We start from the raw sequence: 13,318 nt of genomic DNA on the forward strand, positions 1-13,318 counted from the left end.
AAATTTAGAATTTGACTTTTCATTTCAATTTGAGGCTAAAAAGGAAATTTCAAAGTGTCAGTATTTCCTGTGGATGGAAATTCTAATTTTTGACCAGCTTTAATAGAAAAATTATTTTTATGCAAAATGGATAAAACCTCATTTTCTGGGCCAAATTCTGACTAAGATGTCTTGTGCAATTCCAATGTAGTCAATCAGTTTGCATGCTATTAGTGCAGAACATGGCACATCATGTTTTGATTAAATATTTAAAAAAGAATTTTCAACAGTTGAGATTTTGCCTCTGTATTTAGAAATCTAAGTTCTTGATTTGGAGGTGTAATTAGCTATAGATATAACATTACTCTCACAAATGCATGCCGAGGGGGTGAGATTGAAATCCCTTTAAGACTTACCTCGATAATTATTATGCATCACAATGATTGACAGGTGAAATTTTATAGAAAAAGATTAAGAAACAGAATTATGAAGTGGGCATTTAAACTTAAGAATGCACAGAAAAAAACAAATTAACCTTTATATATAAATGTATAGAACTAAATTCTGCTCAGAGGTATAAGAGCATTCTCTACTCTATGAGGGCAAAATAAGCTAGAAAACATACAGGGAATCAACTTCCCTTAAATACCTGTTTCTGAAACTTATGATCTTCAAACATACTATATGTGGAACATTTCTAATGTAAATCACTGAACAGTAGAGATAATCAATAGCCACCTAAACAGAAGGAGTTCAGAGCTCTGCTTCATTCGTGCACATTATTCCCATTAAAGCTAATGCAAGGGTTGTGCAAAAATTAAAAGGAAAGAGTGCCATAAGCTTTGGACTGATTCAAAGTGTACTCTTGACTCATAATTAATGGGGTTTTGTTTTAATACAGTGCTATTTTTGACTAGTAGAAACACAAGCTTCAACTGTGAGACATCTACCACCATCCTGGTGGCCTTGAAATTGGGCTTTGCACGAGGCCACAACACAGACAGCCATCATAATAACATTAAAAGGCAAGCTTCTTATGGCTATGGATAAAGACAATATCTTCATGTTTATATTACTGGATCTCTCTGCAGCTTTTGACACAATAGACCACAAGATGATGTTCACTCACCTACAAGACAGAGGTGGAGTAGATGGCACCATGCTATAATGGCTTCAGTCTTCCTCAAAAAGAAGCCTACAGCACCTATTTGACTTGTTATGGAGCTTAGATGATCAGGCAGTATCAATGACTAGTGACATCCACCTCCAGCTTATGAGGAAATTTTTTTCCTTCTCCCAAACCACCACCAAGGCTCCCAAGTCCTCTCTAGTTGCCAGTTCAAAGTGTTGGCCCTTTCTTAAAAGCCATTCAAAAGTCCCAGGTATCTTAGGCCTGGTCTACACTGCGGGAGGAGGGCGGGGGGGATTGACCTAAGATACACAACTTCCGCTACAAGAACAGCGTAGCTGAAGTTGCATATCTTAGGTCGACTTATCTCATGTCCTCATGGTGCGGGGTCAACTGCTGCCGCTCCCCCATCGACTCTGCTTCTGCCTCTCGCTGCAGTGGACTACAGGAGTCGATGGCAGAGCGATTGGGGATCAATTTATCGTGTCTACACTAGATGCGATAAATCAATCTGTGATAGATTGATCACTATCCAGTGTTCCGGTACCCTTAGGGTACATCTACCAGGGATCGATTTATCGATGATAAACATGATAACTCAATCTCCAATCACTCTGCCGTCAACTCCTGTACTCCACCGTGGTGAGAGGCAGAAGCGGAGTTGATGGGGGAGCGGCAGCAGTTGACCCCGCACTGTGAGGACATGAGATAAGTCGACCTAAGATATGCAACTTCAGCTATGAGAATAGCGTAGCTGAAGTTGCGTATCTTAGGTCAATCCCTCCCCACCCCCAGTGTAGACCAGGCCTTAGAAACTGCATTTCATTATATGAACTGCCAAAACAGTTGTGCTCCTCTGGGACAATGCAGATCACAAAGCCTGGGATGAAGCTCATGGATGCTAGTGATAAAGGAACTGAGGAGATCAGAATGTAGAATGAACTTCCAGAGATTAATGCAGGGACTGACCACTGCTACAAGATCTCAGAATGATAAAAATGTAGGACTGCTAGGGACCTTGGTAGGGTTATCTAGCCCAGTCTCCTGAACTCAGGCAGGACTGAGTATTATCTAAACCATCCCTGACTGGTGTTTGTCTAACCTGTTCTGAAAAACCTCCAATGATGGAGATTCCAGAATCATCCTAAATAATTTGTTCCAGTACTTACTCTTACAGTTAGGATTTTTTTCCTAATGTCTAACCTAAATCTTCCTTGCTAAATTTAAGCCAATTACTTCTTGCCCTGTCCTTAGTGGTAAGAATATTTTATCACCATCCTCTTTATAACAACTTTTTACATACTTGAAGACTTATGACTCCCCTCAGTCTTTTCTTCTCCAGAATAAGCAATCCCAGCTTTTTCAATCTTGACTCATAGGTCATGTTTTCTGGACCTTTAATTATTTTTGTTGCTCTCCTCTGGACTTTCTCCAATTTGTTCACATATTTTCCAAAGTGCAGTGCCCAGAACAGGACACAGTACTCCAGCTAAGGCCTTACCATTGCTAAGTAGAATGGAAGAGTTACTTTTTGAGTCTTGCTTACAATACTCCAGCTAATACAACCCCAAATGTAATTTTTGCAATAGTATTACATTGTTGACTCATATTTAGTTTCTGACCCACTATAACCCCCAGCTCCTTTTCTGCAGTACTCCTTCCTAACCAGTCATTTCCCATTATGTATTTGGGCACTTGTTTATTCCTTCCCAATTGTAGTACTTTGCATTTTTCCTTATGGAATTTCATCCTGTTTATTTCAGAACATTTCCTCAGTTTATCAAGAACATTTTGAATTTTAATCCTGTCCTCCAAAGCACTTGCAACCCCTCCCAGTTTGGTGTCATCTGCAACATTTATAGGAGTACTCTCTATGCCATTATCCAAATCATTTATGAAGATAGTGAACCGAACCAGACCCAAGTCAGATCCCTATGGGATCCCACTTGATATGCCCTTTCAGTTTGACTATGAACCATTGATAATTACTCTGAGTGTACCTTTCCAACTCTTGGACACCCAGCCTTTATCCCAAGCTGTTCTTTCAATAACTAGAAAAGTGAGCAGAACTGAAGACTCCAGGAAGTCCAGTAGGGAACTCACTATGGCATCCTTATCAGATGGGGAAAGTCATAAATAACAATGATAGAAACTAATGACAATTTATTTCATTCTTGGTTAAATGGTTGCTAACATTTCTGTAGGCAGCAGTAGTGGTTCTTTAATGTTACTACTAGTGGGTACTAACATCTTATGTTACAAACAGCTTCACTTTGTAAATAATTTCCAGCTGCTGCAGTGACACTTTATAAATAAATATAAAACTTAGCAAATATGTCAGTGTGTATGTTCTTAACACAACATACATTGCAATGTAATTTTTAGCTCTTAGGGGAGAAAGTATAGTACAGCTACTGTGTGGAATTCAGCTAATTTACTATGTGTGTATATACATATATAATTACTCTGCCATCTGTTGCTATTTTGTAAATCTATAAAAACCCCCAACAAAATTCAACATATAAAGACATGTAACAAAAGAATTTAAAGCCCTGTATTTTAACAAAGGCATTGGCAACCTTTGGCATGCAGCCCACCCAAGTAAATCCCCCAGTTGGAAGGGCCAGTTTGTTTACCTGCTGCGTCTGCAGGTTCAGCCGATCGCAGCTCTCACTGGTCGCGGTTTGCCATTCCAGGTCAATGGGGGCTGTGAGAAGCGGCGTGGGCCAACGGGTGTGTGGGCTGCTGTTTCCTGCAGCCCCCATTGGCCTGGGACAGCGAATCGTGGCCGGTGGGAGCCACGATCGGCTGAACCTGCAGATGTGGTAAACAAACTGGCCCAGCCTGGCCCGCCAGGAGGCTTACCCTGGCGGGCCGCATGTGAAAGGTTGCTGATCCCTATATTAATATATTGTACTTGTGATCAAATTCATGATTTCTTAATTCTGGGATGAAAAGTAATTAACGTTGTAATCAACTCATCCATCTCAGAAATTGGCTAGTGCAGTCACTAGAGGAATCATTGCAGAGTTCACCGTTCTCCAAATCAGTTCCCCAGTCAAGATTTTCAATGTTGCTTTTCAGTTTGGGATTTAGCACAATCATTAGCCTATGAAAAAAAAAACCACAATCATTTGGTGTTTCAATTATGCTTGAACCCTTTAGATTTGAACTGGGATTACTATTTTCTTGGAATCAGAACACACTGAATTTTCAACTCTGTATAAGACTAGAGTAAGGGATGGTGCATAAGATGCACCAGTTCAAGAGTAGTGCTGGCAGGAACATTTACAGTCAGAGAATTCCTCCCCTGCTTCTAGCCAGGGAAAAAGATCTGTTGCTGGTGTAGACACCTTCTGCGCTGACTCAGCCAGGCTGGCCAGTGCGTGGGTGTGGGGAGGGGAACCAGCAAAATGGTGTAAGTGGCAGGTGTGCGTGTCCAAATCTCCCAGTGGGACTGCGTAGCTAGAAAAATGGTGTAAGCAGCAGAGGGGTCCAAGTGTCAGTCTGGCTCCTACTGCTTGCCACTAGTCTGACTGTAGACATAAGGATTGATTTTCACCATAATTTTAAAATGCAGACTTCAGTATGTTAATATGCTAGGAATTAACTTTTGCTGTGTTAACCATTTGACCTCCTAGAGTAAAGGTTGTTTCATGACAAAATATACTCAGTTTCTTAGAAATCTATAATTCAGCTATAAAATTCACTGTAGGCTGAAGACTTGGCATACAGTGAAGAGTGCTTTATACATTTTCCTAAATTATATAAGTGTAAAGAACCAGAAGGTCAGATTCATCTATTCTTCACATTCTCTTTCTCTCTCACACTCAGAAATACCTTTGTTGGCCACCTGTGATTCAGGTCTGGGATAAAGAAGTCTGGGAGTTAGAACATATGGCCCAGATCCACAAAGGGACTTAGGCACCTAAACTCCAGATTTAGGCATTACTGTGATCCATAAAACCCCTGCTCAGCTGCCACTTAACCCAATAGGCATCTAAAATGACAAAGTGCCTAAATTTTTCTTGTAAATCTTCCACAGGTGCTTAAATTTCTGCCTCACATTACATGCCCTGCTGCCTCAGTCAGGCACCCAGATGCCTATCTCAAGCCAAAGTCACAGCAGAATCCTCAAACAAAGTGGAGATAGGTTTTTCCCTGCCTATGTCACCTGCAGGCCCTGATCTGATAGGCAGGCTTACAGTACACCTAACTCCACATTACAGCTGGAGGAAGAGGACAACTCATTTATAACATTGGGATTTGAGATACCCTGTTTCAAATCCCCACCTGCCTGATGAAGAGAAGGAATTTAAACAGAAGTTTACACTTCTCAGGTGAGAGCCCTAACTCCTGGGGTATGGGATATTCTGATGTGGGTTTATCTCAATTTCTCCTTTTGAAATTATTCCAATTCCATAAACAATTAATATCCATTGGGCCAGAAAGAGTTTGAGAGTGATGCATCCATGTCTCTCTCTCTGACCCCCTTCCCCCTCAAATAGGGTCAGGATTTCACCCCAAAAGTGGGGGGCATGCTTTGTGTGTGGATGCAAAGAAGACTAAGCAATAAACATTTTTCTCAGCACTGATTGGAGCTGACCCTTAAATTCTAGGCACTCATACTCTTATTTTCAATAATGTGGAGGAGAAAACGGGTGGTATAGGCATATGGGGTAAATGAAGATCTCATCCTGGGTTTACATGTGGGGATACTTCAAATCTTCACTCTGATCTCTGCTACATCAAAGTAAATCCAAACTATTTCCACTAGCTTCAGAGGAATTGTTCTGAATTTACAACAGGATAACTGAGATTATAATCTGACCCTAAATTTTTGCTTGATCGCCTATAGAAGCAACAGGTATGTATTGGCAGAAATTGCTTTAATTCATCACACATTTGAATTAGTATACAAATACAGACATCAACATTGGCTCTACGTTTCAGCACAAGTAAATGTCCTCAGCTGGCGTAAATTGTCATACTTTGTGAAATCAGGGGAAGATCCTCAGTGCCCAAAATACATACAGTCCAAATAAGGCATTTAAAAACAATTCAGTATTCAGAATGACCAAAATAACCAGCAAAGGAAGTCAGTTTGGCATCTTAGAGGTTAATTATGAGCCTAGTTTCAGGCTATCTTCAACAAAGATACTGCTCATATTAATTATTGGGACACCTTTCTGTTTATACTGCAGTGCTGCATTGCCATTATAATTTTCCTCCTGCAATGGTGCTATTCATAGACATATTGCCTAGGGATGCTCGCAGGCCAGCAGAATACAAAAGGAAAATGACTACAGCAGGCTGACATGCTGATTTGCTTCTTTTATAGTGGAGTCTAACAGAAGCTGCCTCCCACCAATGAAAAATATACAATAATTTTGTGTGAAGCTGATACAACACATGCACATTCCAATTACCATTTTCTGTTGAAATTCTTGCTTTTGGTAATAGATGGAATTCTGTAGAAAATTCCACAAATCCTTAGAAAAATTGACGAGACATTACTAGACACAGATAATAGTCATAGGAATTGTTTATAAATGGTTACAAGCCAAAACTTCTAGTTAGTAATGGTTTAATTTAGGTAAACAACTAAAAAAAATTTTGGGCCATATCCTCAGGTATTGTAAATCAGTGTAACTCCGTTGTATACAATGATCTATGACAGTAGAAAATGAAGTTGGGTGGGGGCTGGAGGGGAGAAGATATGTTGTTTCAGCATTTTTTTAACATGCAGAAAAAATAAGTTCAATTTTAGGTAAAGATTTTGGTCAAAAATGGGCAAATCAAACCAAACCAAACCAAACTAGTAGTAGTTTGAATTTTCTTAACAGATTTACTTCAGCTGTGTTTATGTCCTTTTAGACATCTGGTTTCTATTAATACAATGGAGATACTAACACAAATGCTTGTGGAAAGCTGATTAACTAATGTGCTCATATATGTACAGAAAGAAAATGTAAAATTCCCTTTCCATATGCATTCTCACCAAAGTTTTGATTACAAACTTTGTATTTAACCAAACAGGAAACAGAAACCAAATCATGTGACCCTTCACAACTCAAACTTTGGATTTCCAATGTGGAATACCAAAATATAGAGTAAATTAAGTGTGAAAACTGTTGTTGAATAATTTCAAATACTAGTACATCAGATTGTGACCTGTTTGGGGATATTCCATGAGCAAAGAGTCAAAACTGATTTTAAAATGATTGGTTATGAAATGCATCCGTGTAACTCACGAAAGCTTATGCTCAAATAAATTTGTTAGTCTCTAAGATGCCACAACTACTCCTTTTCTCGTTATGAAATAGTTGCTTAGTTCTATTCAGTATCACCCTGTTCACTCGACCCTACATTCAGTTTGTCAAGCCATTTTACTATATTAAATCCAGGTCAATAAGCACCTCTGCCTGCCTACTTTATTTATATTTGTCAACACATTCCTGGGGTTTCCTTTCACAATGAGTTCCAGAGCAGTGGGAGAAGAGGGAAGGTACATGAGCAGCATGGCACCCTTAGTAGAGTGTAAGATATGTCCTCAGTGTAATATCTCCTCCCCACACATTCTTGCTCTTAATAAACTACTTACTGGTTGCTTAGCTAATAAATTATCATGCATCCTCCCCAAGTCATGATCCTCCTGGTGACTTTTACAAGTGCACAAGAATGCTGAAAGATCTTCATTATAGATAAGAAGGAAAAGGGAATTTTAGGAAACTTTTAACATTTCCTTTAAGGGCCACCAAGGCTTCATTCCAACATATATTAGGGTACTTCAAGGTTCACTGGATTGATAGAGTTGAAATTAATGCTCTCTCTTAATACTCAAACAAAGAAACTGCATGTTTGCACATGGCCATAGTTGCAAATGTGTTTTATAGCCTTTTCTGCTTATGTAACAGTATCTGTTCAAGGGCTCCAGCAAGAGGTTTCTAAGCTGCCAACCTGGATCATCTCATCAGAAAAGACATACTGCTATGTCCAAATTTTTTTCAAAACCTTCCTGAAGTAGCACAATTTATTAACTCAAATGCAAAACTTAAACAAAACATCCAGACAAAACAATTCCTCTGCCCACTGTCTTATTATTAACCTTAATTCTCAGTCCTCTCTATCTCCAGAAAAAAAATGCTTCTGAACATATTTATACTTTTCAATTAGATTCTTCAGAAATTTATTCAAAATACCTGTTGATTACTCTTTGAGCAACAGTGTAAGCAAATGCTTGCAATCTACAAAGAGTGTGGTCTAACATGAAAAGTATATCCACCCTGGGTAACTGAGAAAAAGGGAGAAAGAGGTCATAATTTGAACTGCTTCAGTTCAGTACCATTATATGATTCCATTTATTCTGTTAACACAGGAAAAACACTATTATAAACTAGCTTAAAAAACAGTTTTTGGGTAGTCTCAGCTACACGCATATACACACTTAGAGATAGAGAGGTATATTCGCTTACATACACACACACTTACTGTCTGATTATCATTCAGAATCAACCAACCATTACCAACTTACTGTTGTAGGAAGTATCTGTAGTATCTCAGATACTGTAGTGTGATAATGGATATTAAATACTGACTTATTTTCTGTAAAGGTTCTTTAGAAGTTGCTATAATCTCTGGCGCATTTACAGAAGTTCACAAGTTTCAGAGTAGCAGCCGTGTTAGTCTGTATTCGCAAAAAGAAAAGGAGTACTTGTGGCACCTTAGAGACTAACAAATTTATTAGAGCATAAGCTTTCGTGAGCTACAGCTCACTTCATCGGATGCATTATCAAATGCATCCGATGAAGTGAGCTGTAGCTCACGAAAGCTTATGCTCTAATAAATTTGTTAGTCTCTAAGGTGCCACAAGTACTCCTTTTCTTTTTGAAAAGTTCACAAAACACTCTGAAGACAAAGTGAAATAGTCTAAAATATCAAAATTGGGAGACCAAAAATAAGAAACTACAAACAGCTCTTGATTTTTTCTCACAGCAATTAAGAGAGCTATCCCAGTTATGACTGTAATGAATTTTCAGCAGATCATTCCCAAAAATTAATTACATTCAGTCTTGGGACTATTAACTTTCAAACTGCAATAGAACTTCTAAAAGCAAGACTGGCTGAAGTTTGGAAAAGGCATCAGACAACTTTCATGTGGCAATTTCCCAAGGAGCTTTGGCTCCTTGTTTGACCTAACAATAGAGTTGGGCTGGATTGACAATATCCTCTGAAACATTGTGAAACGTTGCCAGGTTGTCTAAGGTAAAAGTTAATGAAAGGTTTCTACATCCCAAAACCACCACCACAGGTATCACCCCTCCTGGCAGTTTTAGCATAGAGGCCAATGAATAAATGGACCCTGCATACTGAACTATTCTCCAATCCATAGAAGAGGTTCCAACAGGGCTCAATTAAAACAGAGAGCCAGTAGGGAAATTTACACTGTCCCTTCCAATGTTGTAGCTGTGCAGCCTCGAATGCCAGTTGTCTAGCACCTTTCACCAGCAGTAAGGTGAAATAAGCCAGATAATATAACATATGAGTATGCTGAGCATCCATACTGTGTCAGCATCCCAATAAAGTTGAAAGGTGAAAGACAGTGGGTTTGACTAACCAAATAATTTGACTCCAATTTTCCAGCAGTAGAACTCCATTAGTTTCATGGATGACACAAAGTAATGAAACATACAGTATTTCTATAATTGTGATGTGAAATCACCAGTCATTTAGCATTTCAGAGGCTTCAGTATCATTATTACTGCATGGAATGTCACTAGAAAATATGATGCTATCAACCTTCTTTGAAAGGAAGAAAAGTACTGAAAGAAAATTGCCTGACCTCCCAAGTCCTTGGTGGGGCACAATTTTTGTTTTTAACCATCTCACTCTGAGTCAGGAAGGAATTTTTCTACCATGTACAATTGCTAAGTGCATTGTATATTCCTCTTCTCCCATCCTCGGTCCCCGACCATAGAGTATCAGTCACAGGCCATTCCTGGAGGCTCAATACTACGTCTGATGGAGGAAGGAGCCAATATGGTATGTTAAATTCTGTGCTCCTGTACTCTTACCACAATTTGTCACATCAAAATGTTTATTTTTTTCCCAACTTTATTGGTGTTTCTAAAAATAAATGATAGCTCATATTGTGCGTAGGTTCTTGTTCATGATAGTTCAGTCTGCTAACAGATTGCTAAACTGATAACTGGTCTTATAAAATCTTAAAGATGCAATTTCCTTCTGCTTTCCAGCTACAATATGAAAAACTTATTTCCTCATATTAAATCATTATTATTATGAATTATTTCCATGGTACCCAAAGATATTTAAAGAGATATCATACTTACCCATGCCTACTTCAAAACACATGTACCAAAAGGTGAGTTATCTGATCCCAAACCAGTCCACAAAAATATGGGTTAAGAAGATAATTAGCACTGAGATTAATTAATCAAAATGCAATGTTTAATGATGGGAGAAAAGAACCATAACAGAATTTGACTCTTGCACATAATACATTAAAAAGGGGGAGGGAGCAGGAGGGGGAAGAAACCACCAACAATGAACAGTGGGGAAAAAAGAAAAAGAAAGGAATGAGTTTTCTCTCTAATAGGACTCTTTTTATCTTCCCCTTGGTAAGGCAGTTGGCAGTGGAATTAGTACAGTACTGGCATATCTGCCAAACAACCATGTAATGTGATATTTTCTAGGTTTCCAAAGCAGTAGATAGATGAGTTGCAAATAGGAAACCGTAATGCATTAATCACCTTCCACTGGCTCATTGCACCAGTTTCATAGATTCATAGATACTAAGGTCAGAAGGGACCATTCTGATCATCTAGTCTGACCTCCTGCACAGCGCAGGCCACAGAATCTCACCCACCCACTCCTATGAAAAACCTCACCTATGTCTGAGCTATTGAAGTCCTTAAATCATGGTTTAAAGACTTCAAGGAGCAGAGAAGCCTCCCTCAAGTCAACCATGCCCCATGCTACAGAGGAAGGTGAGAAACCTCCAGGGCCTCTTCAATCTGCCCTGGAGGAAAATTCCTTCCCCACCCCAAATATGGCAATCAGCTAAACCCTGAGCATATGGGCAAGATTCACCAGCCAGATACCCAGGAAAGAATTTTCTGTAGTAACTCAGATCCCATCCATCTAATATCCCATCTCAGGGGATTAGTACTATTTACCCTGAATATTTAAAGATCAATTACTTACCAAAATCCCATTATCCCATCATCCTTTCTCTTCTCCATGCACTTGCTTGACATGTTTGGATTTGCAATACAAAACATATCATCAACACTGAGGATGCTCAGGGGGCTTGAATGAACATGCTCATTAGCATGAATTCTTTTTTCTCTGTCTGGAGCAAGTACTTATAGGGTTGAACAGAAAAATTATTTTATAGTCCCCAATGAGTTTCCTGTTGATTAACTTATCTGACCAAGCATGGAAGCCATATCAGTCATTTTAAATTATTATTAATATTATTGATTATTTGTATTGAAGTAGTGCCTAGGAACCACAGTCGTGGAGCCGGACCATATTTTCCTGGGTGCTGTACAAACTCAGAACAAAAAGATGGTCCCTGCCTCAAAGACGGTCTCTGTCTAAGTAATGGTTTTCATATAGTTTCATGCACATAAGATCAAATGCTGACTATGCATAATAGCTCCATGCTGACCTAACTGGCACTAGTGATAGTCAGTGCATGGGACTATGGGGAACAGAGAGACTTTTTAACTATTTCATCATCCTGACTCAGAAAACCTCAAAAGGGGATAAGGAGCTCCTGCAAATAAATTCCCTGACGCCTCCACTGTTCCTCTATGGATTCTGCCTCTCTATTTACTCTAACCAGGGACCACAGAACAACCTGTAGGAGATGGGAAAGGAATGGACCAAGTATGAGGAGTTCAGTTAAAGCCCCTCAAAATGGCACTGATAGCTGGAGAGGGAGCTTGCAAATGATTAGGGGATTTATGTCTTTCTCCTCTCACTGGTAGCCCAGGGACAGAAGTTCCTTACACCCTTATTGACCGTACTTCTGTGTGACAACTGCATTTTGGAACTGTCAACTGCCTTCATATGGTGGAGGCCACCTCACTGTTTCTTTGTCTGTCAGTCAGGCCATCCCTTAATATGACTGTCCAGTGACCTCACTGCTATATACAGAAGTGAGAGAAGAAGAGGGGTGCATGGAATCAAACTATATGTAGGGGGTGGCTAGGTCATGGTGGAAGATATAGAGGGAACTTCCCCCCAAAGAATTATTTTAACAGGGTTCTATGAGTGTAGTATCCAGTGAACCACAGAGTTCTAGCCAAACTCCATGCTTGTGAAGGTTCAAGGTCAGGATTTTTTAATTATTATTTAAATTTCAGTGCCTCTCCAGAGGCACCACCCACATTTTAAGAATAAACTATTAGAAAATCCAAACTTTATGAGAACAATATTTCAGTTAATCAAATTCCATTACTTGTTTCCAATTAAAAGACTCTCCTATAAAAACCAAAGCGCTCCAACAGCCATACGATTCTATAAAGAATACACTCAAACCATCTCTTAATCTTCAGACCGCACCCTCCTTAAACACCTTTGGGGAAGTTGGGCTTTGGACAGTGCTTAGAAGGTTAACACATTTGACCAATAAAGATAAGATTTTGGGTTGAATATATCTGCAATTAATGAAGAATTCATGAGGTAAATATGTGGACTAACCATTGGAGTAGACGCCACATGGTAGAAATCACTATTATAGCTAAGATAAAGTGAAGGTGGTGGATGGGTCTGGCATATCTGGTAGGGGTAATCAGACAAGAGCTCCATTCCTGTGAACTTTAGCTGCTTGTCTAGAAATCCTCAGAAGTGCATGTGATTTGATCTGACTAGATACATAGGGAAAACCAGACATATTCTGAGCTCTACAGTGAAAACTTCCTGCACAGGAGATTGAGTTTGGTTGCAGGTGTAACTCACACACTTTATGGGTGTGGTGCTCTGTCCTATCTAGTGGCACCGAGACCACTTAGAGAAAGATGAATGAGTCTGCTTTACAGCCTTAGCTAAAAGCTATGTGGCTGTAAGCTCATGCAGTAGACGCTCATGCATTTAGCTCCAGAGGTTCCCAGGTTCAATCCCAGCCACCAATGACGGGGTCTGTCAGAGTTACAAGGGGACATATGGTTTTAGTAATCAGCT

This window comes from Dermochelys coriacea, chromosome 8 (assembly GCF_009764565.3).
Source record: "Dermochelys coriacea isolate rDerCor1 chromosome 8, rDerCor1.pri.v4, whole genome shotgun sequence".
In the NCBI taxonomy this organism is placed as follows: Eukaryota; Metazoa; Chordata; order Testudines; family Dermochelyidae; genus Dermochelys; species Dermochelys coriacea.